This window comes from Furipterus horrens, unplaced genomic scaffold, assembly GCF_987537825.1.
Source record: "Furipterus horrens unplaced genomic scaffold, mFurHor1.1.pri manual_scaffold_6, whole genome shotgun sequence".
In the NCBI taxonomy this organism is placed as follows: Eukaryota; Metazoa; Chordata; class Mammalia; order Chiroptera; family Furipteridae; genus Furipterus; species Furipterus horrens.
Genome location: NW_028327176.1, coordinates 82,893,009 through 82,917,727, shown reverse-complemented (window position 1 = coordinate 82,917,727; position 24,719 = coordinate 82,893,009). Strand labels below are relative to the sequence as shown.

At 39.1% G+C, this 24,719-nt stretch overlaps 1 pseudogene; it reads left to right on the top strand.

Annotated features, from left to right (window-relative positions):
- The first annotated feature begins 215 nt into the window (after window positions 1-215).
- On the top strand, window positions 216-24,719 carry ZNF311 (zinc finger protein 311; annotated as a pseudogene).

Here is a 24,719-nt window from a genome sequence, read left to right as displayed (position 1 = left end):
CCCCCATAAAGGTGACCACAATGTATCCAATAGTAGGTTGGTTGCATGACTGGTACAAAAGCCCCAAAGTGGGGTAGCACAAACACCCACACTAGTAAAGTGGGGTACATATTTACAACAGTGAAGTACCATGTTTTTGAGCCCCCTAAGTGGACAAGCTCCAACAAGTCCTGGAACCTGTAGAATACCTTGGAATACAGGAGACTGAAGGAACAATGCCCGAGCTGAGTGCCTTTGCAACACCCTATAAAGAAGACCAACCCCCGATGTCAGAGGATGTGTGGTATACAGATGGGTCAGGTCAGGGGAAGCCTGGCACAGGAAAGTGTTGGTCTTCCAGCCTAAGACAGAAACCATATGGATGGGACATGGAACAGGACAGAGTAGTCAATGGACAGTTATGAGCTGTGTGCATGCTCGTTACCAATGAACCTTCCCCTCTTGTCATTTGTACTGACAGCTAGGTCATGTATCACGGTTTGACTCTGGTTTCCCATGTGGCTATAATCTGGATGGATGGTGGCTCATAGGCCCTTGTGGGGGGCCAAACCATGTGGCAAGACCTATGGACATTAGGGCAGCAGAAACAGGTAACCCTGTACCATGTTACTGGACATGCCCTATTGGCCTCCCCTGGAAACGATGAGACAGATACCCTTGCTCAGGTATGGTGGCCAGAAGAAACGCCAGACACCTGGTTCCATTGGTCCTTCATGCAGGTCGCCACACTATGTGGATGGTAATGAAACAATGCGGATTGCCCCTGACCTTTTGTGCAGTGGTACAGGCATACCAAAAGTGGATGGTCTGCTCCAAGCACCAACTATGGTGGGTTCCCCGAGAAGGAGGTCACATAGCCTAGGGTGCGTTGCCACTGGTAAGATGCCAAATTGATTACATTGGTCCTTTACCAGTTTTGGAAGGTTTCTGATATGCTTTGACCTGTGTGAATACTGCAACAAGTTTTTTGGTGGAATTCCCCAACAGGCACATTGATCAGCAGACCACCAAGAAGTACTTAGAAAAACTGTTTGCCACCTATGGCTGCCCCCTAATTATAGAGAACAACCAAAGAACTCATTTTACTGGGAAAGGGTTACAGGCCTGGGTCAAGGATCTGAGCACCCAATGGAAGTTTTACATCCCATATAATCCACAGGGGATCAACATCATTGAAAGGTATATAACAGTCTGTTAAAAAAGGGACTTATGGTGGAGACAGGCTCTCTGAAGGGGAGGGCCTCACAGTTATGGACCATGTTATGCATCCTCAATGAGCAGCCAAGGAAAAGAGTGCTCTCCCCTATTGACTCTGCTTTAACTAGCCACAGCCCCCATGCAACTGCAAGTATGCACCAAAGAGGGTATGTTGAAGCCTGGTTTTGGAAGAGAGAATGACACTATCTTGCTCACACCAATAGCCTTAAATCTGGGTGACATGATGCAATGGACCTGGCCTTTGGAATTTTGCCACACGGATCAACAATGGTTAGCATTAGTGGCCGCATGGGGCCAAGGTATTCAAGCTGACTTGATATGCATACCTTGGGTAATAGCCGTGTGGCCTCATTAGGTCATGGTGGTATACTTGAAGGATGCAGAGACCACAAACATCTTGTGGGGCAGTTTTGTTCTTCTATTATGGCCAATGCATGCCCCTCCAACAGCCTTACATATTGACCCAAAACTAATTCCCCTGGGGAGGAGAGTAAAGGTGTGGTAAAACTGGAGAGGGACTCTATACCTGCTACTGTGTTATCTCAAGATTCCTCTTTAGCATGTATCCTACTGGACAGGCAGAACTTACCCTTGTTAGTACCACTAAAACATGTTTTTATCACCCTTAAGGTCTATAGAAATATACATGTGGATTGTGCATCACCTTCACTGATGTGGTGAGTGCCTCAGCATGCTGAGTCTGCACAGAGATGCCAAGCAGCAATGCCACTGGATTAGTGGCATTGCAACCTGCCAACAACTCTGCATGGCAGTGGCTGTGCCATTGGACTGATGTTGACCCAACCTCTTTATAGAGTGACACATGAACTGAACTTAAGGGCTTGGTATGCAGCCAAAAGAATCACCCCAAGTCCTGGTTAGGTACTCACTCTGGTATGGGCTAGGCTGGTTAATGCTGGTGATGGTAGAGTTAGCATACCTGACTACCCTCTATCTAGAATGCTGAAATGGCACCATGACTGAGATCCCTGTGGCAGTTGGGTAGTTACTCACACCCTTGTGCCACAAAATCCATGTTGTCTCCAGTGTGGATCCCTGGGGAAGACATGGCACTGCCTATATAGGTGCATTCCAAGTTCCTTGGGGGACCATATGGGTGTATGGGACTCTTGGATGGCCCTATTTGCCTTTCAAGTGGACAGGACACTGCACATGGGAACAACCATATGTTCCAGGTCACATTTTATCTATCCTGAAGCAAATGCCTACCAACTAGGAAACATTTAAAGCTAGGTACTGAGTGAACAGAACTGCTTAGTGGTTCTATTTATTAGCCATATTCTCTCCCAAGGTGTAAGCATAGTCACAGAAGTGGAGGTAACTGCCTTAGCCAAGCATACAGCACAGGCCCTGAATGTGACTCATCATGCGCTGTCCTTTCTCAATGAGGAGGCCAGGCAGCTGTGTGACGTGGTGCTGCAAAATAGAATGGCACTAGATATGCTAACTGCTGCGCAGGGATGGGTATGCATTTTGCTCCATAGAGAATGCTGCATGTATATCCCTGATGTCCAACACATATATCCCTTGTTTTACAAGAGTTACAGGATGAGCAAGTGGGCATCACCCATAACCTGCTGGGGCCTCCCTAGCCTCTGGATGGTGTACAGGCTTAATTACAGCTCTATGTATTGTAGTTGATATTTCCTTCTGTTGTTGCAGTTTATATTGCTGCTGTGGAATTTGGATTCAGTTCTCCAGTTTTCTCACACAGGGACCCCTGTGGAAGAACCCTGTCATGTAGATTGTGAGGTGAGAATTCTGGAGGGGTGGAGTGTCATGTCAAGATGACCATAGTCAGGATCTCTGCTTCCACACACATGTATTTTCCCAGCTCACCCTTATGTAAGAGAGTGCCTTAGTGTTCAAGTGCGATGTTATTTCACAGTTCTTAGCCCTGTGCCACTTTTGTTTAATTTCCTACATATATGAGCCCCTGTTGTTCAGGTGGTGCAGATGCTTTGTTCTTGTCTTGCCTGCCATCATGAGACTAAAGGTAGATCCTTTATTCCTGTCTTGCCTGCTGCCATGAGAATAAGAAATAAAGGTGGGTGTTCTACTCCTGTCTTGTCTGCCAACATGAGAATAGAATAAAGCCAGATTTATTGTTACTCTCTTGCCTGCTGCTGTGAGAATAAACTTGGTATTCTCTGTGCAGTGCTCCACTGTTTTTTTTTTTTTTTTTTTTTTTTTTGGTCTCGCCTAATCAAAAGTTAACCTGCTTGGAGCTGAGCTCCTGCAGTACAACAACACTTCTAATAAGAGGGCTATTAAGAGGACTTTGTGTGATCCAAAGCTTAAATGAAGCCAGTGATATTTTTCATCTGCTAAGCCTAGCACTGCTTTTGTTTTTGCCCTTTGAAAATGATGTTAGCTGCAATTTTTTTTCAAATATGGCCTTTATTTTGTTTAGGTATGTTTCCTCTATTCCCACTTTGCTGAGTGTTTTTTTTTAAATTTTTTTTAACATAAATCAGTGCTGGATTTTATAAAATGCTTTTTCTGCATCTTTTGATGTGATTATGTGGTTTTTATCCTTAATTTTATTTATGTGGTGTATCATGTTTATTGACTTGTGAATGTATCAACCTTTAATTCCCAGAATAAATTCCAGTTGATCATAGTGTCTCATATTTTTGATGCACTGCTGTATTTGGCTTGCTAATATTTAGTTGAGGATTTTAGTGCCGCTGTTAATCAGGGATATCAGTCTATAATTCTCTTTCTTTCTTGTGTTTATCTGGTTTTGGAATTAGTATAATGCTGGCATTGTAAAATGAGTTTGTGAGTCTTCCCTCCTCTTGAATGTTATGAAATAGTTTGAGAAGGAGAGGTATTAGTTCTCAGAATATTTGGTGAAATTCACCTGTGAAGCCATCTGGTCCAGGGCTTTTGTTTGTTGGAATTTTTGGATCATGGCTTCAAGTTCACTAGATATAATCTGTTTATTCAGATTCTCTGATTCTTCATGATTTAGTTTTGGAAGATTGCATGTTTCTAGGAACTTATCCGTTTTTTCCAGTTTGTCCAGTTTACAGCATATAATTGTTCATAATATTTTCTTACAATCCTTTGTATTTCTTGGCTGTCAGTTATTATTTCTCCTTTTTCATTTCTGGTTTTACTTATTTAGTTTCCTTCTCTTTCTTTCCTGATGAGTCTGGTTAAAAGTTGTCAATCTTATATATCTTTTTAAAGAATCAGCTCTTGATCTTTTATATTGATTTTTTAGACTCTGTTTCACTTATTTCTGCTCTGAGCTTTATTATTTCCTTCCTTCTACTCACTTTGGGCTTTGCTTGTTGTTCTTTTTCAAGTTTCTTTAAGTGTGAAGTTAGATTATTTATTTGAGCTTTTTCTTGTTTTTTTGAGATAGACCTGTAATGCTATGAATTTCCCTCTCAAGATTGCTTTCCTGATGTCCCACAGATTTTGCATTGTTCTTTTTTCATTTTCATTTGTTTAAAGGTATATTTTGATTTCTTCTTTAATTTTATTGTTGACCCATTCATTATTTAATAACATGTTATTTAGTTTCCATGTGTTTGTGTATTTTTCAGTGTTCTGCTTGTGATTGACTCCTAGTGTCATAGCATTGTGGTCAGAGAAGATGCTTGATATGATTTCAGTCTTTCTAAATTTATTGATACTTACTTCATGTCCTAGCATGTGGTCTACCCTAGAAAACATTCCATGTGCACTTGAAAAGTATATACAGTCTGCTGCTTTGGGGTGAAAAGCTCTGAAGATATCAATTAAATTCATTTGACCTAGTGTGTCAAAGGAGACAAGGCTGCTGTCTCCTTGTTGATTTTCTGTCTGGAAGTTCTATCCATTGAACTTAATGGGGTGTTAACATCCCCAACTATGACTGTATATTTATTGATCTCTCCCTTTATGTACATCAATATTTGCTCCACATACTTATGTGCTCCAATGTTGGGAGCAACATATGTACTAGGTTTATATACTCTTGTTGGACTGTTCCCTTCTCATTATGTAGTGTCATTCTTTGTCTCTTACTATAGCCTTGGTTTTAAAGTGTATTTTGGTGTATATAAGTACTGCTATCCCAGCTTTCTTTCCTTTCCATTTGCATGAAATATCTTTTTCCATTCCTTTACTTTTAGTCTGTGTGTATCTTTCTCTCTGAGATATGTCTCTTGGAGGCAGCATACATATGGGTCTTGTTTTCTTATCCATTTAGTTACCCTATGTCTTCGAGTTGAAGCATTTAGGTCATTTACATTTAAGATGATTATTGATAGATATTTATTTAGTGTCATTTTATTGTTAGACTATTTTCATCTCTTTTCTTTTTCTTTTAACTTCTCTTCTTAAAGCAAGACCTTTACTATTTGTTGCACTACTGGTTTTGCACTACTGGTTTGGTGTTAACAAACACCTTTAGCTTTTCCTTGTCTGGGAAACTCCTTATCTCCTTCAATTTTTTTTTTCTTTCCAATTCCTTCTAGTCTGTAACATTTCATTTGAGAAATCAGCTGACAGTCTATGGGAAGTCTCTTTCTCTTTAATCTTTGGCATTTAAATTATGGTGTGTCTTGGAGTGGGCCTCCTTACATCCATCTTGTTTGGGATCTTCTGTGCTTCCTGGACTTGCATGTCTATTTCCGTCACCAAGTTAGGGAAGTTTTCTTTCATTTTTTTTTTTCATATAGATTTCCAATTTCTTGTTCTTCCTCTTCTCCTTCTGGCACCCTTATGATGTGAATGTCAGAGCATTGAAGCAGTTCCAGATGCTGTTTATCCTACCCTAATTTTTTATTCCTTTTTTGATTGTTCTGATTGGTTGTTTTTTACTTTCTGGTCTTCCAAATCATTGATTTGATTGTAGGCTTCAGCCACTCTAATGTTTCCCTGTAAATTGTCCTTTTATTTTCTTTTTCCTTTTGGAATTGGCAAGTTCTGCTTTATAATCTTCTGGGGAAGGAATGTTAGGCAAATACATAGAAGAGATTTCAAAAGCCACTAGTGATACAGTTTGACTTACTTGTTATTCCAAATTGGAAGAATAAAGGTTAATTTCAGCTCCACTTAAGCCCTTAATTTTTAAAAAATTTATTTATTTTAATTGTTGTTCTACTACAGTTGTCACATTTTCCCCATGTTGCTCTCCCCTGTCCTGCCCACCTCCCTTCTCCCATAGTCAATCCCCGCCCTGTTGTTCACGTCCGTGGGTCATTTATACTAGTTCTTTGACTAGCCCTTTCCCCTTCTTTCCCTTCTTCTCCTTCTGCCCCCTCCTATCTGGCCACTGTCAGTCTGTTCCTAGTTTGCATGCCTATGGTACTATTTCACTAATTTGTTTGTTTTGTTCATTATGTTCCTGTATTAAGTGAGATCATATGGTATTTGCCTTTTATCACCAGGCTTATATCACTAAGTATAAAACTCTCCAATTCCATTCATTCTGTCATGGAAGGTAAGAATTCCTTCTATCTTTCTGCTGCATAGTATTCCATTTTGTAAATGTACCACAGTTTTTTGAACCACCCATCAACTGATGGGCACTTAGGCTATTTCTAGCTCTTGGCTATTGTAAATAGCACTGCTATGAACTTAGGGGTGCATAGGTTCTTTCGAATTGGTGTTTCAGGATTCTTTGGTTATGATCCCAGCAGTGAAATCACTGGATCAAAAGGCAGTTTCATTTTTAGTTTTTTGAGGAAATTTCATACTGTTTTCCATAGTGGTTGCACCAGTCTGCATTCCTACCAACAGTGCACTGGCATTCCATTTTTTTCCACATCCTTGCCAGAACTTGTTTGTTGATTTGTTAATGCTGGCCATTCTGACCAGTGTGAGGTGGTTTCTCACTGTGGTTTTAATTTGGATTTCTCTGATGGCTAGTGATGTTGAGCATCATTTCATATGCCTATAGGCCTTCTGTATGTCTTCCTTGGAGAAGTGTCTGTTCAGATTTTGCCCATTTTTTAATTGGATTGCCTGTTTTCCTGGTGTTGAGTCATATAAGTTCTTTATATATTTTGGAGATCAAACCATTGTCCAAAGTATTTATGGCAAATATGTTTTCCCACATGGTTGGATCTCCTTTCTTCTTCTGATGCTTATTTTTACTGAGCAGAAACTCTATAAGTTGATGTAGTCCCATTTGTTTATTCTTTCATTTAACCCCTTGCCCTAGGAGACATATAGGCAAAAAATATTGCTGGGTAGGAGATATGCAATTTTACAGCCTATGTTTCCCTCTGTGACTTTTATGGTGTCATGGCTTACATTTAAGTCTTTTATCCATCTTGAGTTTATTCTGGTGTGTGGTGTAACCTGTGGTCTAGTTTCATTTTTTTGCATGCACCAGTGCAGTTCTCCCAACACCTCTATTTTCATTCCATTTTATGCTCCTGCCCCATTTGTCAAATATTGATTAAAATAGAGACCTGGGTTTATTTCTGGGCTCTCTATTCAATTCCATTAATTTGTTTGTCTGTTCTTATGCCAGTACCAAACTGTTTTGATTACGGTAGCATTGTAATATAGTTTTATATCAGATATTGTGATTCCTCCTACTTAGTTCTCTCTCAAGATTACTGAGGCTATTCAGGGTTGTTTATGGTTCCGCATAAATTTTTGAAGTATTTGTTCTAGGTCTGTGAAATATGTCATTGGTATTTTAATAGGGATTGTGTTGAATCTACAAATTGCTTTGGGTAGTATGGACATTTTAATGATGTTGATTCTTCCCGTCCATGAACATGGTATATGCTTCTACTTATTTGTATCTTCCTTGACTTCTTTCTTCAGTGCTATATAGTTTTCTGAGTACAGGTCTTTTGCCTCCTTTGTTAAGTTTATTCCTAGGTACTATATTTTTCTTGTTGCTATAGTATATGAGATTTTTTCCCTAGTTTCTACCTCTGATATTTCATTGTTGGTGTACAAAAATGCCTTCTATTTCTGAATAAAGACTTTGTATCAGCTAGTTTGCTAAGTTCACTTATTAGTTTGAGTATATTTTTGGTGGAGCCTATGGGGGTTCTTATGTACTCTATCATGTCATCTGCAAATAATGACAGTTTTATTTCTCTCTTTCCAATTTGGATGCCTTTGATTTCTTTTCCTGGTCTGATTGACATGGTTAGAACTTTCAAAACTATGTTGAATAGAAGTGGAGAGAGTGGATATCCTTGTCTTCTTCCTGATCTTAGGGAGATAGCTATCAGGTTTTCCCACCGAGTATGATGTTTGCCTCAGGTTTCTCTTATATGGCCTTTATTATATTGAGGTATGCTCCCTCTTTGCTGAGCATTTTTATCACAAATGAGTACTGTACTTTATCAAATGGTTTTCCAGCATCTATTGATATGATCATGTGATTTTTGTCTTTCATTTTGCTTATGTGATGTATTACATTTATTGACTTGCAAATATTAAACCATTCTTTCATCCCTGGAATAAATCCCACTTTTAAAAATATGTTGCTGGATCCAGTTTGCCAATATTTTGTTGAGGATTTTAGCATCTATGTTCATCAGTGACATTGGCATATACTTTTTTTTCTTTGTTGTGTCCTGACCTGGTTTTAGAATTAGAATAATACTGGCTTCATAGGAAGAATTTGGGAGTCTTCCCTCTTCTTGTATTTTTGGAATAGTTTGAGAAGTGTAGGAGTTAGTTCTTCCTTAAATGTTTGGTAAAATTTGCCTGTGAAGTCATCTGACTTGGGGCTTTTGTTTGCTGGGAGTTTTTAAAATTACTGCTTCAGTTTCACTAGTTGCTATCAGTTTATTCAAGTTTTCTACTTCTTTGATTCAGTTTTGGAAGATTATATGTTTCCAGAAATTTTCCATTTGATCCAGGTCATCAAATTTCTTGTCGTACAGTTGTTCATAGTATGACAACTTATTTCAATTCTTTGCATTTCTGTGGTGTTGGTTGTAACTTATCATCCTTGATTTCCTTTTATTCACTCTGGGCTTTGTTTATTGTTGTTACTCTAGTTCTTGTAGATGTATGGTTAGATTGTTTATTTGAGATTTTTCTATCTTTTTTAGGTAGACCAGTACTGCTATTCAGGACTACCTTTGCTGTGTCCCATTGGTTTTGAGCTGTTGTGTGTTCATTTTCATTTGTTTCCAGAAACTTTTTGATATCTTCCTTGATCTCATTGCTTACCCATTCATTATTTAATGGCATGTTATTCAGTCTCCATTAATTTTAATCATTTTGAGTTTTTCCCATGATGTTGATTTCTAGTTTCCAGCTGTTATGATCTGAGAAGATGCTTGATATGATTTCAACTTGTTGAATTTGTTGAGGCTTGTTTTGTGTCATATTATGTGATCTATCTTTGAAAATGTTCCATGTGCATTTGAAAAAAATGTATATTTTGCTTCTTTGGGTGAAAAGTTCTGTTCATATCAATTAAGTCTATTTGATCTAGAGTGTTGTTCAATGCCACAATTTCCTTGTTGGTTCTTTGCTTGGAAGAGCTGTCCATTGTTGACAATGTGATGTTAAAGTCCCCTACTATAAGAGTTTTGCTGTCAATATCCTTCTTGAAGTCCTCCATTTTTTCCCTTATATATTGGGTGCTCCTATGTTGGGTGTATGTAAGTTTATAAGGTTTGCATCTTCTTGATGGATCGTTCCCTTAAGTAATGTCTCTTTTTATGGTCTTTGTTGTGAAATCTATTTTGTCTGATATAAGTATTGCTACCCTAGCTTTTGTTTCCTCTCCTTTTGCTTAAAATATTTTTTCCATTCCTTCACTTTCACTCTGTGTAGATCTTTTGTTCTGAGGTGTGTCTCTTTTAGACAGCACATATGTGGGTCAAACATAACCAGAGAAACTGAAACAAGGGACAAACTGACAGTGACAAGAGAGGCACAGGGAAGTGGATAATGGGGAAAGAAGAGGAAGGTTCTAGCCAAGAAACAAGTATAAAAGGACACATGGACATGGACAACATGGTGGGGATTAACTGTGGAGGGAAGGTATGGGCAGGTTAGGGGAGTGTAATGGGGAAAAATTTGGGACAACTGTAATTGAACATCAATAAAATTATAAATAAATCAACAAACAAATATATATATATGTATATATATATATATATATATATATATATATAAAGAAAAATAACTGTGGTACATTTACACAATGGGTACTGCACAGCAGAATAAAAAAAAAGAAATTTCTACCTTTTGCAACAGCATGGATGGAACTGGAGACTATTTTGCTAAGTGAAGAAAGTCAGTCAGTGAAAGACAAATACTATTTCATCTCACTTATAAGTGATATCTAATGAACAAAATAAACTAATGAGCAAAATAGAAACAGAGGCATAAAAACATGAATAGACCGATAGCTGAAAGTAGGGAAGGGCGAGGTGAGAACTGATTGAAGGAAGGTGAAAGGATTAGTCAAAAACATATATAAATGATACATGAACATGGACAATGGTGTGGAAATTGACTATAGGGGCTGGGGGTGGGCTGAGTTGAGGGGAGCAAAAAGAAAAAATTAGGACAACTGTAATAGCATAACTAATAAAATAGTTTTTAAATATGAGTGAGCTAGGACTACATTTTTCATTAAGGATAAATCTCAATACCATAAATTTGAGTACAAAATTCATAGTAACCCTTAAGAAGTATTCTTTTTAAATTTTAATTAATTAATTAATTTTGAGAAAGAGGGAAACAGCCATCAATGGTCCACTTATTTGTGTATTTGTTGGTTGATTCTTGTATGTGCCCTAACCCAGGATGGAACCACACCTTCAGCATGTCAGAACAATGGTTTAACCAACTGAGCTACCTGGCCAGGGCTCTTATGAAATATTCTTCTCAAAAATATTGAACCTAAATCAAATCAAGCCTTTTAAACTTAAAAGTTTTGCAGAGTGAGCCTATTTGTATAAAATTTGTAAGACATGTAAATTACATGGTGTCTGTGGCTACCCACTATGTACTCAAAGTATATAAACATGTATGGAAGTAAATAACATCAATATTAACATCGTTGTTAACCTGAGTAGGAAGTAGGGATGAACTGGGGAAGTATAGACAAGGGGACTTAATTGTACCTGTAATATTTATATCTTAAACTAGATGTTAAATGTTCTTTATATTATTCCTTTGTAAGCCTGAAAGTTGCTATTTTTTTTTCCCAAAAGCTCCAGATGATGAATTTGGTTATCTCAAGAGATAGCAGAGGGGCCATATAATTATTTAACACCAGCCAGGCTTCAATTTCTTAAGGATGATGAGCTTTGATTGGAAGTGGTAGGACATTAATATGAGGAAATTAAATTTAAGGACATGCAAAGAGATAGTGAAAGAATAACTACTTGCCTTAAATGAGTGCAAATATTTATACTCAGATAAAATTGCTTGAAATATCCTGAATGTCTGGGAGATTTGCTACAGGACCCTTGAAGTCCCCCTTTGAAGGAGTCCAACTGATGCCCAAGACTGGCAAATATTCAAGTTTTCAAAAGTAAAAAAAGTGAACTTTGGATTTAAGAGGTTGAAAAACTTAACATGGACAACTAACAAAATTTCAGAAATAATTATTTTAGGCAATCATTCATGAGGAATTGGGGTTAATAAAAAATAGGGTAAATAAGTTGTACCTCAATTGGACTAGATTATTAAAGTGGTATATTAAGGGCCTGCTGTGGAAGGAAACTATCTTCATATCATCAAAGGTTATGAGAGTCTATCATAAATGTACCTTGTGAATATATGTGTATTGGACAATAGTATTGTTAAGTAGATTGATATCAGGAAGAATGACTACACCTATTCAGCCTGGAGGGTATGTGACCATACATAGCATCTTTCCTACAGTCCCTTGCTCAGTGCCTTTACACTGTATTCACTGAGCTCAATGACATAATTAGGGACTTTGTATACTCAGGGGTCAGTCTAATCAAATAGAATTTCCTTTAGAGGAGGATAAATTTTTATTAAATTGGAGGATTAACGGACTATTTTGTACAATAATTATACAATATATTGTATTTTTATTCTCACAATGAGCTTGTGAATGAAGGATTTGTTGTCACTATTTTACAAATGCAGTAATTGAGATGCAAAAGTGTCAAGTGACTCACCCAAAATGTCAAATAGTGAATGGAAGAGCCAGGAATCAGGTTGTCTAAATGTAACATCAGTGCACATCTCATAATACCATTTTATAACTAATGTGCCAAGTACCTTCTAGCCTCCTTTGTCTTTGAATACATGGAAGCCCTGATTGGGCTGGAGAAACTTTATTTATATTCAAAATGGCACAGGTATGAGATACAAGACTCTGGAGTCATTAATTTCTCTTTTAATTTTATCCTTTGTTTTGTAGTTTTAGGCAAATTTTTAATTTCTTGGGCTTCCATTTTCTCAAGTGCAAAATGAAGAAACTGTACCTGATGATCACTATAGTGTCTTCCAGACTTGCAGTTCTGTTATTCTAATCATGAAAATTTATGCCAATTGATGTGTTAAGTGATTTCCATATATTATCTCATTTAATCCACACTGAAAATTAAGTATTTGACAATTTTGCAGATAGGGAAACTGGGGCATGAGTTAGGGTCCCATGCTCACAGGTAATAAGTGGTTTAGCTTAAATTCAACCTCATAATTAAATACACTTAATTTCATTTTGATAAGTTTAAAAGAGATTAACCATGATCACTCACAAAGATATGCAATCATTCTCCCCACTGAAGGAAATGAAAACTCCTTGGAAAAATGGCTGATTGGAAATGAAATGGAGAAATGGATCAGGTAATATACACAATAAGCCTGAAATATCTTGTCTTGCCAGAAAGCAAAAAAGGTATCAGCGACTTTACAGCTAGATCAAAGGGACACACGAAACAAAATAAAGGTGCTCCCACTGACCAAAGATGGGATAATTTAAACATCAAATAAAATGACTAATTTTTATGACTCCTTGAATGTTCTATTAAATTCCATGACCTCATAATGATGATAAAAAGGAAAAAACAAAAAATATTAGTTACCAATTGCTGCATAACAAATTACCCCAAAATTTAGAATTGCAAACTGAAGATGCAACCAGGTAAAACCTAGAAGTGTTCTGAAGAAGAAAGAAAAGTTAAGAGTTATTATAGTAAAAGTGCATTCTTGAGAATTATCAGTTCTGCATTCTTAGCTCTAGGATTGGTCCAACATGGTTATCAATAAGATGTCAGGTGGTCCAGGTAATGGAAGCCAAGTGGCCTGGAGGATACATGTCAAGAGGTCTGGTCACAAGACTGCCGGCCAAGATGGAGACATAGGTAGACACACTGTATCTCCCTCCACAACGAAGAAGGAATACTACTATCTCAAAACTGGAGACAACCAGAAGTTCCAGAAAACTAAGCTGCATGGAAGTCTAACAAACAAAGATATAAAGAAGACACATAGGAGGGGTGGAGCCAGGGTGGAGAGGATTTGGTGTGGTGGTGGTGGCAGTGGTGGCATTGGCTGTGGCCAGCCAGAAGAAAGCACAGTCACACATGAAAAAAGAAAAACTAGGAAGGCACACATGGGGAGTGCTCCCAGCACCAGGTCAGACTGCACAGCTAACGGTCCTCATTGTTTCTGACTGTGCAGTCTAGTGGGGGTTGGGGTGGAGGGAGAAACTGCCAGTATTCCAGTGGAGTCCACTTGTTTAAAGAGCCCCCACAGTCCTAGACCATCCGCAGATCCACCAACTCTGGGAACGACATCCAGGGCAACAGCTAGAGAGAGACCAGTCCCATACAGAAGTGGGAGAAGTCCCTGGAAAAGGGGTGAGTGCTGAGCAAGTGGCATTGTTATCTCGCAGACCCCTCCCCTACATACAGCGCAACAACAGGGTGAAACAGGTCGCCCTGTACTGATGAATGCCTAAGGCTTCGCCCCTTAAAATGTAACAAGAGTGACAGCTCTACCTAAGACACAGAGGCAAACAAACACAGGAACCTGTCAAGATGAGGAGACAAAGAAGTATGGCCTGAAAGGGGGAACAGATCAAAGTTCCAGTGGCAGAACTAAGCAACAAGGAGATAGCCAAACTCACAGAGGAGGAGAGAGCCAACCTAACATATACAGAGTTCAAAACACTGGTGATAAAGATGCTAACAGGCTTGACAGATATGCTTAAGTATGCCAAACGCATAACGGAAGAAATAATGGCAATGCTAAATGAAACGAAGGAAAATCCACACAAAACCAATGGTGAGGGGAAGGAAACCAGAGTTCAAATCAATGATTTTGGAACATAAAGAAGAAAAAAATTCAACCAGTACAGAATGAGAAAACAAGAATTAAAAAAATGGGGAGAGACTTAGGAACCCCTGGGACAACTCTAAATGTGCCAAAATCCAAACCATAGGGGAGTCAGAAGAAGAGGAAGAGCAAGAGACCCTGGTTGTTGTGGCTCAGTGGATTGAGAGTCGACCTGTGAACCAACTGTCACTGGTTCGATTCCCAGTCAGAGCACATGACTAGGTTGCATGTCAGGTCCCCAGTTGGGGGCAAAGTGAGAGGCAACCACACAGTGATGTTTCTCTCCCTCTCTTTCTCCTTTCCTGTCTCTCTAAAAATAAATAAATAAATAAACAAATAAATAAATAATTTTTTTTAAAAGAAAAGAGCAAGAAATTGAAAGCTCATGTGAGAAAATAATGAAGGAAAACTCCCCAAATTTGGTGAAGGAAATAGACATACAAGTCCAGGAAGCACAAAGAGTGCCAAACAAGCTAGACCCAAAAAGGACCCCACCAACACACATCATAATTAAAATGCCAAAGGTTCAAGATAAAGAGAGAATCTTAAAAGCAGTAAGAGAAAAGCAGAGAGTTACCTACAAACAAGTCCCTATAAGATTATTAGCTGATAACTTTGGAGGCAAGAAGGGACTGGCAAGAAGTGTTCAAGGTGATGAAAAGCAAGGACTTACAACCAAGATTACTCTATCCAGCAAAGCTATGATTTAGAATGGAAGGGCAGATAAAGTGCTTCCCAAAGTAAAGCTAAAAGAGTTCATCATCACCAAGCCATTATTATATGAAATGTCAAAGGAAGTTACTTAAGAAAAAGATCAAAATTATGAACATTAATTATGAACAAACTTGCAACTATCAACAACTGAATCTAAAAAATAAAAACAATATCCAACTAAGCAAACCAGAATAGGAAAAGAATCATAGATATGGGGATCAATTGGAGGCTTAACAGCTGGGAGGGGAAAAGGGGAGAAATGAGGAAATAGAGATTAAGAAGCATAATTGGTTGGTACAAAATAGACAGGGGGATGTTAAGAATAGTATAGAAAAGGGTGAAGCCAAAGAACTTATATGCATGACCCATAGACACGAACTAAGGGGGGTGGAATTATGGAGGGAAGCGGGGTACTGGGCAGAGGGGAGCAAAGGAAAAAAATTGAGACTACTGTAAGAACATAATCAATAAAATATACTTTAAAAAAGAGGGTCAAAACTATGAATATTAAAACAAACTCACAACTATCAACAATAGAACCTAAAAAAATAAAAACAAAATAAACTAAGCAAACAACCAGAATAGGAACAGAATCATAGGCATAGGGATCATTTGGAGGGTTATCAGCTGGGAGTGGGAAGAGGGTGAAATGGGGAAGTGGTGAAGGGATTAAGAAGCATAATTGGTTGGTACAAAATAGACAGGGGAAAGTTAAGAATAGTATAGGAAAGGGTGAAGCAAAAGAACTTATATGCACGACCTGTGGACATGAACTAAGGGGCTGGATTGCTGGAGGGAAGGGGGGTACTGGGAAGAGGGGAGCAAAGGGAAAAGAAATTGGGACAGATGTAACAACATAATAAAATATACATTAAAAATAGAGGTTTGGTCACATTGAGTCCTTTGGGGAGTAGTCAGAGGGTTATCTGTAGGTGAATAACTGTCCAGGCATTGGCATAGGACTGGATAGTTCAAAAATTTAAGTTTCCAGACTAATTAAGACAAGAAAAAGTATTTTTTCCTTATGCTTCAACCTTCCTAATGCTAATAATTTAGCAGCTTGGTTAAATTGACTCCATTTTGTGTTTTACCTTTCTTTACTCTTTACATCTGAATCAAACATCAAATATTTATTGTCTCACACAGTTTCTGCAGATCAGGAATGTGACAGCAACTTAGCTGTTGATTCTGGTTCTACCATAATGATATTGACCTGGGCTCAGTCATCTGAAAACTTGACTGGGGGCTGGAAGATCCACTTCTAAATTCACTCACAGCCATTGGCAGGAGGCCTCAGCTCCTCACCACTCCTTACAACATGTCAGCTGCCTTCCCTCAGAGTGAGTGATCTGAGAGTAATGGAGAGAAAAAGAAACCAAGACAGAAGCTACAGTTTGTTTTGTAACCTAATATTGAGAACCTAGTATCTGCCATATTCCATTGGTCACATATACCAACCCTGGTATTATATGGGAGGGAGATACATGGGTTATGACACTAGAAGGCAGTGCTCAATGACATTTTGAAGGATAGCTAACATATCAGTGGTCATAGTGCCTAGGGTACAACTCTGAATATTGGCAATTAAATTGAAATGTTAACCTTTATGGTCTTTCCTGCATGGACTATATTTCTGGATAACCAAATAGCCCTGAATAGACAGGCTGATGAGAGACTCCTTCTTTACAAAGGGATTCCAGCTCATAAATGTGAAAAATTTATTTAATCTGTAAAATCACAATTTTGCAATCCCTAATGAAATGGTTGATTCAGGCAAATATCATTAATGGATGAAACTACCAAAAGAGAGGTTTATGGGGGAAATTTACATAAAGAGATTTAACCCTCAAGTGCTGAACTTGTAGATCAATTTTAGCATCATAAAGAGGGGAACAATCAGACATTGTATGCCTCCTGATATAAAGCAAAAAGAAGGATGTTAGTACCATCTAAGAAGAATTCTAACAAAAAATTTAGAGATAACATCCAGTTAACAGGAAAGACAAGGCTAGAGTAACAAATTAAATAAAGACACAAATAGACAAAGGCAGCAAGCATATGGAACATTCAAGACAAATGACCCAGTTTGTTCCATGGAAGGGAAGGACATGGAAGGAGGAACTAATCTATGTCTAAATAAAAAGAGAATTAAGAGAAACAACCAATAAAGCATGTAGATGTTAGATCTGATTTTTAAAAAGAATATTTTATATATTTGAGTCCACTTGAATATGGACTCAATATTAGATGGTAACCAGGAATTATTTCCATTTTTTTAGGTAGGATGATGATATTGTGGTTGTGTTAGAAAAATCTTTTAAGAGCTGGGAAGACAATAATTAAAATAATGTTTGGGTATGGTTTAAAATATTCCAAAGAAGAAAAATTGGGAGGCAAATGAAACAAGTGTGGCAATCTTTCTTGTTAAGTCCCAGTGATTAGTATATTATTTTGCATAATAAATTTTTAATTTAAAAATCATTTAAATATTTGTTTTTAGTATTTTGAAGTAGCTTATTCATATATTTATGTCAACAAATATCTGTCCATTCTAGTGAAGTCATCCCCCCACGACAGTGATGGCCCAATATGCCAATGCGCTAACATCGCCACCACCGTGACTATCTTCACCGTTCACCTGGTGGCCCCAATTCCTAGAAGGCTGAAGCAGTAAGAGGCTGCTGAACGTTTTGAGAGAACTGCAGAACCAGAAAGTTGAGGCGTTCCCTAGAAAGTCAATGGAAAAGAGTATTGGAGGACTAGGAAGTGGAGTGGAGTGGAGTTCTGTTTTCTCATTTACCGACTGGAAAGACTGTCTGCTGGAAGGTGTGTTTCGGAGCTGGCGGGAGGTGGGCCTGCGCGGTTCCTCTCCAGGTGGGGATCCCATCTTCCTACCTGACACCTTCTGCACTTCTTGCTCCCCATGGCCCGTTCCGCCTGCTTTCTCATTTATTCTTCTCTTCGGCATCCATGCCTGCGGGCATCCATTCCTGGCTGAGCCCCACAACTGCAGGCAGTTTCACACGTTGGGAATACAGCAGTGAAGGCAACAGACAAAACCCCTGCCCTCAAGAGCCTAGGAGCCAACATTGTAGTGAGGCAGAGGCCTACAATCAACAATAGACGTAGTTTATAAGTACATTATTCACTGTGTTGGAGAGTGGTAAAGGCCATAGGAAAAAAAATACAGAAACTGCCATACATCGGGATTGGAAGGACCGGGTAGGTTGCATTTTAAATACGGCAGCTACACCAGGTCTCCTTGGGAAGATAACACACAAGCAAACATTTGAATGAGACAAGATTATCTGCCTCTCTAGCTGTTGCCCTGTCTGTTGTTCCCAGAGTGGGTGGATCTGTAGATGTTCTAGGACCATGGGGGTCCTTTAAACAAGCAGACTCTGCTGAGAGACCAGCAGTTTCTTCCTCTGCCCAACCCCCACTTGTTTACACAGCCAGAAGCAATGAGGATTTATTTTCCCTGGTGCTGGGACCATGAGCTGGGTGGTCTGGTCTGGGGCTGGGAACGCTCCCCAGGTGTCCCTCCTGACTTTTGAAAAACATTGAACTGTCCTTTCTGCCGGCCTGCCATGCCGCCGTGATGTCACCACCACACCACATCCTCTTCGCCCCAGCTCTGCCCCTCATACCTGTCTGGATGAGTATTTCTTCTTTATATCTTTGTTTGTTGGACTTCCATGCAGCTTGATTTTCTGGAACTTCTGGTTGTCTCTAGTTTTGAGGTAGTTGAATTGTCTCTAGTTGTGGAGGGAGACACAGCACATCTGTCTAGGCCTGCATCTTGGCCGGCTCTTTTGCATTTTTTAAAGGCTGTGTGTGCTGTACTACATTGGTATGTGGAAGATGGCTTAATACTAGGGAACTCATTAAAAAAAACTCAGAATCAAAGAGTAAAAATGATTCTTCTCTATTATGAACAAGGGAAATTTTTTTTCTAATTAACTGGAGGTAGACCAGCCATGAAGTTACCTAAAGAAATGAGACTTAGGCCTATACCTGTATATTTCTGTTCCACACCTCCCTTGCTTTCCTTTTCCCTCACCCTTACCCCAAGTCTTTCTGGAAGAAGTGACTTTAACCATCCAAATACAGGAGGACATGTTATCATACAAGCTGGAAGTCAGTAATTTGGGCCTTTAGGTGTGGGGTAAGGTTATTCTAGGATGAAGACAGACCAGAGAAAGACATGTAATAGGTGATAGAGAGGAAGCATGCACTTTTAAGTGCTGGCTTGGCTGTTGGCCAGGGCTTATACCCAAAACTGAAAACTGAGACTAGAAAATAATGGAAAAGGAGAGTACTGTATGTAACATAGGAGACTTAAGCCTGACGTTAGAGTTTCAGAAGCTTCTACATTTGAGGAAGAGAGAATGAAAGTGTGTTTCATTAATACTGTGCTGAATTGACTCTTGGCTTATGTTTCTCTTCTCTCAGCTCTACCAACTCCTCCATATCTCACCTTTGCCAAAGTTGAAAGCCAAGGAATCCTGCCAGGAGCAAACATCACACTGATAAGCCAGGCTATAGTAAGCTGAGCCCCTCCGTTCTTCCAGCCTTCTAAATATAACCTTATTTTCACTGCATTGTTCAGCTATGCAGCTTCTAAAACGAGGTGCTTCCTTTTATCAGGAACATTTTGTTGGTGACAAATCACTTATGGATCATTTGTTCTTTCATTATTTTTGCCATTGAAAGCCTATGCTCTCTTTCACCTCTCCCCAAATATATACAAAACAGTACCAGATTATATTTCTATAAATCTTCTCCCTACAAATTCCTTTCTTCTGCCTCTGTTTCCTGAGGGAACATTGGGGTTTTCTTGAGGACAGCAGAAACATATTGTTTCAGGAGTCAGTGACATTTGAAGATGTAGCTGTGAACTTCAGTGATGGGGATTGGCAGTGTCTGACCCACACTCAAAGGCACCTCTACAAAGATGTGATGTTGGAAAATTACAGGGTCATGGTATCACTTGGTAAGAACTTTCCCTGTACTTGGCTTAGTACTTTTTTCCTTCCTTTTTCTTTTAATTGCTTTTATTTATTGATGTATATGGGCTATCATATTGAAAGTCAGAGCCCTCATTCTTTATCATCAGGATCTTCTCCCAAAATTAAAGTTTTGAGTTACCTCTATCTGGCTAACCTAGTTGCCGTTTTCCAGTTCTTTGGAATGGGACTCTGCTTGGGTAAAATGGAGACACTTGGCTTCTGTTCTCCCTGGATTCTTGCCTCCTCAAGGCTCTCATTTTCCATTAGCTGCTCTGTATTCAGCTTGTAGTTGTGAACTCATTCCTAGCAGCCCAAACAGATAGCCTCCCTATACAGACTCCCATCCTCCTAAAAAGAACAGGAAAATACAATCAAATACTGTCTCCCAGAATATCCTTCTTTATCCTTCTGAGTAAGGCTTTTTTGAGAAAGTCCCTAAATCCGTTTGTTCACCTGTTACCAGACCCCTGTATAGATCCTTTTCTCTGTCTAAATGGTTATTTTTCCTGTTTCCATGTGCAAACAAGGGTCAAAACGAGTGTTAAGACAGTTCTGTGTTGCTCTACACACTTATTCCCTGTCCACAACCAGGATTCCCATTGCCTAAACCCCTTTTAATCTCCCAACTGGAGCGAGGAGCAGAGCTGCTTCTGCCTAGGTGAGTCATAGAGAAGCTTTCAGTCCCCTCCTGTGTTACATGTGACAAAATGGTTATAGAATGTTCTAAGTAGTGAATCATCCATTCTGAAGGGCTCAGAAGGAAATCCATTCGCAAAACTCTAAAGGAAGTGAAAGCAATAAATTATTTGGGTAATTATTCTGTGATTATCTAATTGGTTCTTTGCTACCTAATTAGGATTTTTGCAAATTGGTCCTCAAAAAATCATTCAGAGAATTTATCTCCCTTCTGTGTTTCAGTTACTCAAGTGAACATTGCTTTACTGTCTTCATTTTTTCATGACCACCCCCATTTTGAGTCCTGGGCCTTTGGACCCTTGCCTTTCTCTATTCTCTTATTGTGATCTTAGTTTTTCTCATGCCTTCAGCATGTAAATATGTAAATAACTGCCACATTGTAATTCTAACCTTTACCTCTTTCCTAGGCAGCAGGCTTATGTTTCTAACTTCTGGTTTTTATTTGGATATCTCATTGTCATCTAGAAAGCAACATATTTAAAGTCAAATTTATCTCTCCCCACAGGGTTGTCTCTCCTTGTTTCTATATCTTGTTCTGCCTTTTTCTCACTTTATCCTTCCATTCTCCCTGGCTCTCTTGTCCAGTCAGTCATGGAAGATTATCAGTTCTTTATTCAAACTGTTTGCTACATTTGTCCTTCAAAAAAATTGTCCTTTGTTTATAGGCCAACTCTAGCTACCTTATCACAATACCCGCTATACCTTCCTTCTTCCCTTCCTCCCGCACAACAAAACATTTATTGAGCAACCATTGTATACCAGGTACTATACAAGGTACTAGAGCTATAGAGTCAAATAAAACATGAGCCTTCCAGAAGCTTATTTTCTAGGGTGAAGGCAGGTAAGTAAATAAGTGATTATATTGTATAGCGTGCTGAGAGTTATAGAGATGTGTGGACAGAGATATGTACTGGTGGATACAAACCTAGACGAGAAGCATCTAAATCTGACCTGGGGACCAAAGCCTGCAGAAGAATGACAACTGAACTAAGTTATGTGGAATAAGTGAGATCATTTAGGGGAGGGGCATTCTAGGCAGAGGGAATAACACATAAGAAAGTATAAACTACCGACCTTGAACGTTATTCTTAGAATAATAGCTATGACTGATTAAATACTTCAGTGTTGCAAGTGCTTTATATACATTGAGATTTAATTGTCATGGGTAGTCTATATTCTATTTTATAGATAAAGCAACTGAGGCCAGAGAGAATTATGTTATTCTCCCAAGTTTGCACAGCTAAATATCAGAACTAAGATTTGAACCCAAAAAGTCTTAATGCAGAGCTGGGGCTCTTGAATGTATGCTGTACTTCCTTTCTGTCTGGTGAACTATGTAGTGCCATTATAGTGATATTTTAAGCTAAAGAGTGGCATGATTAGATTTGATTTTGAGAATAAATAATCTGGAAGCAGTGTAAAGGATGGATTAGAGGACATCCAAACTAAAGGACATTTGGGGTTATTGAAGTTAGCAAGTGAAAATGCCTTGGCGGTGGAAATGAAGAGGAGAGGATAGAGTTAAGAGGTACTGTAATAAGAAATTGTTTTGAACTCTTTGGTTAGCAATAGTAGAAATTAACTCAAGCTAGCTTAAGCAAAAGAACAGAATTTATGTATCATTCAGGGTGTGTCATGGAACCTAAGGGCAGGTCTAGGTCAGGTCAAAGGGGGGACAGGAGTGTCATCAGGCTCCTCTCTTTAGCTGTCTTCTCTGCTACTCTGTGGGTTTGTTTTATTATTCTTTCTTGGCAAACTGACCTTCTCTGCTTCTCAGTCCAGATGGCAGAACATTCCCTTCCTGTACAATAGACTGTCCTACTACCAATGACTCACAGATTTAAGTGTTAAAGATCTAGCTCTTCAGAACCTGGCCTTACCTGCTCTTATATCATGATTCCAAAGTTCAAGAAGAGAGAATTGGCCTGCTTTAGGTCAGGTGTTTCCCATATTTAATCTGCTATACCCAGGTGGGCAGAGTTACACCACAGAAATATGGCTTCCCAGGGCCCATTCTTGGAAATAGAGCAAACAGATCCTTACATGGGGACTGCACAGGCACTTTGGCATCCCTGTGCAGCTGACTTCACAGGTAGAATTTGTAAAATGTTTGCTAATTAAACATGAAAATGAGTTGAAGATGATTCCCAGGTTCCTGTCTTAGGTGATGGTGCCATTTACTAATCTAGGAGGTTCTAATGGATGAGTACATTTGTTAAGATTTTTATAAAGGTCACTGAGTTTGAAATATCTTAGTACTTTTCATTATTCAAACCTACAGGCTTTTGCCATAATGCTGGCATTTTCCAGCATGGGCAAGTCATTTGTTCTCCCACAGCTTGGCATTGTATCACTGCCCCACCTCACTGGTTTCTTTTCTTCTGAACATCTGACATTTTTTGTTTTCTTTTTTAAGCATCAGCAGATAAGACATGGCCTGGGAATGAGAAGGCAATTTCAGAACAAAAGGTTTTTGAAAATAGAGAAGTCTGCTGGGTAAAACTTAAAAGTCTCCTAAAAGTTGTTTCCCAGGATTCTAAGTTTAGAGAAGTTTGTGTACATGGTGTAAAATTAGAGAATCAACGGGAAATGCCAATGAGGGAGAAACTAAGAGGAGAGAAAGAAGGCTGTGAGAAAGTGACCTTCAAGAAAGGAAAAAACCAGAAGGGACTTAGAAAAAACTTCAATCCAAACCCAAAACATATTCCTTGTAATAGAGTTCTTACAGAACAGAAACTCTATGAATGTACCAAGTGTGGCAAAACCTTCAGCTGGCACTCTGACCTACTTATCCATGAGCGAATTCACTCTAGTGAGAAACCGTATGTGTGCAATGAGTGTAGGAAAGCATTCAAGACCAAAAATCAGCTCTCTATGCACCAGATAATGCACACAGGGGAGACACCCTTTAACTGTACCCAGTGTAAGAAGGCCTTCAACAGTAGATAAGCTCTCTGCCGACATAAAATAACCCACAGTATGGAGAAGCCTCACAAGTGCAGTGACTGTGGGAAGGCCTTCACGACCAGGAACCACCTCAGTCTGCATCAGATTATGCACACTGGGGAAAAGCCTTATGAATGTATTGACTGTGGTAAGGCCTTCCAGTTTAAGCATTCCATTACCATGCATGGAAGAATCCACACTGGGGAGAAACCCTATGAATGTGAGGAGTGCGGGAAGGCTTTCAGTGGGAGTTCAGACCTCACCAAACACACAAGAATCCACACTGGTGAGCGACCTTACGAGTGCAATGAATGTGGGAAGACCTTCAGCTGGAGCTCAGACCTAAGCAAATACAAAAGAATCCACTTACAGGAGAAATATTATGGGTGCCCTCAGTGTGGAAAAGCCTTTAACAGCAAGGTAGAACTTACCAAACATACAAGACTCCACACTGAAGAGAAGCATTAAAAGTGTTAATGCTGACCAGTCATCAAAGAATCCACAGTGAAGAGAAACCTTACAGATGTGAGGTGTGTGGAAAGGTCTTTCATCATACTTCCATCCTGAGGCAGCACAAAAGAATCCACACTGGTGAGAAGCCATATACCTGCAGTGAATGTGGCGCATTCAGTGCTCAGCTCTAATTGGACATAAGCGAGTGCATACTGGAGAGAAACCTTATAAATGTGAGTGGTGTGGAAAAGCTTTCAGAGTAAGCTAAAATCTTACTGTCCATAAGAAAAGAAAACATAGAGCGTGAGGAACCCCAAAACTTGGAAATCCATCTGTCCCATGACTACTTCTCAGACCTCTTGATTAGCCAATTTTGGGGGCACCAACACCTGA